Source organism: Frankliniella occidentalis, unplaced genomic scaffold, assembly GCF_000697945.3.
Source record: "Frankliniella occidentalis isolate FOCC.00 unplaced genomic scaffold, Focc_3.1 Scaffold285, whole genome shotgun sequence".
NCBI lineage: Eukaryota > Metazoa > Arthropoda > Insecta > Thysanoptera > Thripidae > Frankliniella > Frankliniella occidentalis.
In genome coordinates this window covers 26,488-30,697 of record NW_026267411.1, presented here as the reverse complement: position 1 = coordinate 30,697, position 4,210 = coordinate 26,488, and positions in this window count along the sequence as shown.

Here is a 4,210-nt window from a genome sequence, read left to right as displayed (position 1 = left end):
TAGGGAGCATGCGCGGGTGAACGGTAGAAATACCAACTTCATAACATTACTCCCTCTTTTAAAAGAACATGGAGAAAAGGGAATTAATCAATCACAGATGAAGTGTTCCCATTTGGGTTAAATCAGGATTGTACAACGCTGATAAACAGCCTCATTGTGATCAATTGATTCCAACTAACGGAAAAAGGAAAAGCGAAATGCAGTGACCCCATTTGGGTAAGGGTAGGATTTCACAACCTGACCGATCAACCACATTTCACAACTTTAAAGGTTTATTTTAAGAAAATGATTCTTCAAGGGCTTGAGCGGTTTGTTGGCGGAGGAGGTGATGTTGCGTCTTGCAGGAACTGAAGAATGTTGAATGTCTGAAATAGAGGAAAATATCTTTGGCCAGTGAATGTTGCTTATGACAGCTGTCTGAACTTAGTGATTTTAGTAACCCTGTGGTGTAAAAGAGAGAACCTGACTAGCTAACCTATCAACACCACTGCAGTAAAAGACTGCTTACTTCTGACAGGACTTAACACTTCAAAATAAACTATCACACTTAACTTTGAACTTAGAAAGACTTGGAGCGTCGACTCAGTTGATTTCAGCACAAGGAAAGAAGAGGTTTGCTATTGTTCTCCAGATTGTTGTCTCTGCTGAGTAGTCGGTGGACGTCGTCTGCTTGTTTATGTTTGGAACATGTGCTATCCGCAGGCTGTTGTTCTGCCAATAGCGCTGACGACTACTTGTTCATTTGCTAGTTGAGAGAGATTTTGGCGGTTCATTTCGTCCCTCGTAGAAAAGAAATGTGTTCACATTAACCATGTGTTTATTAGGAAAATAGATATTTAAGTAGTTAACAGATGCAAACACAGGTACGTGAAGTAAATGTTCAGGTACATGTTCAGGTAAATATGAAATAGTTGATACAATGATTACGAATCAAATTCAGGTGGAGGAGGAATCAGCATCTTGTTTTTCGGGTTTAACGGGCACATTTGATTTATGTGGCCGTAACGACGACAGCGATTGCATCGCTTACGCTTCATGGGCTTCTTCAAAACCGGAGTGGACACATCTGGAAGCACTTTCACTTGAAGTGTAGAAGCAGGTGATGCTGGGGTAGCCGGCTCCACAGGAAGGTTAGTCGGCTTCTTCTTACGAATGATGAGTTTGACTGTTTTTCCAGGCATGACAGTGCAAACACGTTTAGTAATTAATTTTGGTGCAGGTCGAGATGCTGACTGGTGAATTTCATCGATTTTCGAGCGGAGATCTTGTTCAACTGTGGTTAACCTCAACTCCTCAATTTTCTTTCGGAGATCTGGAGTGTCCGAGGAGGTTGAAGGCACTTCAGCAGCAGGATTTTTCTCGCGATGGTATTTAGTGATTATGCTTTTGATGCTTGAAGTTAGTTTGGTCTTGTCAAAAGAGAATTTTGATTTTGATGACTTTTTGTCTGACATTTTTAAGGACCAAAGACCAGAGGAACTGTTTAATTGCTGTTGCTACGGTGACGACAAACTGAAGATTTTACTGCTAGCTTGATGAGACCAAGACACCAGTTGTAGACTCAAGATGGCCATGGTGAGTCATTGATGACCAGCCAAGCTGCCTGGACACCTTCCACAGGTACTGAGTAACTAGCCAGTTTATCCAGGTGAACGATTCTGGTGAGTTGAGGGTTTTGACAAAACTGGATAGCAGCAATACAATCATTTAACACTTTGATAATTTTGTAGGGACCTTCCCATGGAGTGTCTAATTTTGGGGATTTACCCTTAATTCTTTTTCTGTTGTAGAACCACACAAGTTGTCCAACTTGAAATGGAGCAACAGATGCATGGAGGTCATAGTGCCGTTTCATCCGGAGAGCTGAGTCTTGTAAATTTTCTCTTACTTGATCATGAATGTTGCTGAGAGTTTGTCGGAGCCAAAACGGAAAATGTTCAGGATTAATTTCTTGATTAGTGGTAGGAGGAAGGCCTCGTTTCAAGTCCAAAGGGGTTCGCATAGGAGCTCCAAAAATTACTTCATAGGGTGAGAACTTTGTTGAGGTATGTGGTAAACTCCTATATGCTTGACAAATCAGAGGTAGTGTGTTTGGCCAATTTTTCTTTTCATTCTCAATCATAATTGCAATGTGCTCTTTCAGAGTTCTGACCCACTTCTCAGCTTTGCCATTGGCTGCAGGGTGAGCTATGGAAATGTTACTGGACTGAATTCCATAGATGGTACAAATCTCATGCATTAACTGAGAAGTAAAGCATCTTTCTTGATCAGATAAAATGGCCATGGGTGAACCAAAGACAGAAAAGACATCTCTGATTAGAGCTTGTGCAATTTCAGTGGAAGATTTTGTTTTCAAAGGAATGGCAAAGGGCCAACCAGAAAATGCTTCGACAGCAACCAAAACATAGGTGTACCCCTCTTTTGATGGTGGGTTGATTGGGCCACAAATATCTACGTGCCATTTCCCATGTAACACACCTTCTCTGAAAATTTTGAGTGGGACTTTGGGCCTCTTGTGAAACTTGAATTTGGCACATTTTTCACATTGTGAAACAATGTCATTGACATCTTCTTGCATACCAGGCCAATAAAAGATCTTCTGTAGTGACTGGTAAGTTTTGAGTGCAGCAAAATGATTTCCAGTAGCAGAATTTTCATGGTGTTCAATGACAAACTTACGTATGAATTTTGTTGGCAGAATGAGCTGATATTTTTCCAAGTTGAGATTACCAGATGGATGTTCAAACTTCCTATAGAGTAACCCGTTGTGAACAACCAAAGATTTGAATTGTAGCCACAAGGATCTGGTTTTGGGACTGCAGCCTACAATTTCTTGAAAATCAGGCCTTTTATTTTCTTCAACTGCCATGATGATAAGCATCAAATCAGGATCAAGGAGTTGTGCTTTTCTCATCTCGGTAGGACTGCATTCTGGGTCAGGTTGAACAGAGATCCAGCAGACTGAAATATTTTCTGAAGTAATGGAGTGTTCTTGAAATTCTAATTTTGTACATTTCTTACAGTCTGTGGAACATGGTCTGGATGGTCTGCGAGAAAGAGCATCAGCTTCTGCATTTTCACTGCCTTTGATGTAGACCACTTCAAATTTGTAAGGGGCTAAACGACTGAGCCATCTTGCTATGAGTCCAGTTGGTTGTTTGAAATTTCTCAACCACTGTAAAGCAGAATGGTCTGTTTTGACAGTAAAAGGGGCACCAGCAAGATAGTGATGGAAATTTTCTATTGATTCAACTAAAGCCAAAAGTTCACGGTGAGTAACACAATAATTTCTTTGAGCTGCATTGAGACTCTTAGACCAGTATGCCAAAACAACTTCTTTACCATCTTGCTCTTGTTTCAAAACAGATCCAATGCCTGTAAGACTGGCATCGCAGTAGAGAATGAACTTGCCTTTTGAAATGTCAGGTGAGCCAAGGAAAGGTGCTGTAGTGAGAAGCTTCTTGAGTTCATTAAAACTCTTCTCACATGACTCATCCCAAACAAAGGCTTTGTCCTTGTGAAGTAAGGCATACAACGGAGAGGCAGTTGTAGCCATGTGTGGAATGAATTTAGAGTAGTAACCAATCATTCCTAACCAGGTTCGAACTTCTTTGGCATCTTTAGGTGTTGGCCAGTTGGTTATTTTGTCAACCTTCTTGGATGTGGTACCAATGCCAGAGTGAGATAAGGCATGGCCCAAATACTCGACTGAGTCTTGAAAGATAAAGCACTTCTTTGCTTTCAAGAAGAAACCTGATGCTCGAACACGATTAAAGAGAGCTTCCAGGCGTTGTAACATCTCTTCAAAAGTGTCACCAGCAATACAAATGTCATCCAGGTAAACACAGCTATTAGGACCGACATCATTATCAGGATTTGGATTAGTGCCTTTTCTCATTATTCTGTCAGTGACTTGTTGAAATATTCCAGGTGCAGCAGATAAACCAAAACTCAATCTAGTCCACTCTAGATGTCGAGCAGGAAGACCCAAATCTTCAGGAAGAATTACTGCTGTCTTTGGAATGTCACTTTCATGGATTAGAAGGTTATGATAACCGTGAGCCAAATCAAAGGTATGGTAAATCTTGTGTCCAGCTAATTTCTGAATCAATTCTGCTGTTAGAGGTATTGGAATGGCCGGTACTTTAGTAATGTGGTTCAGAGCTCGATAATCTATACATACTCTCACTTCCCCTGTCTTTTTAGGGAC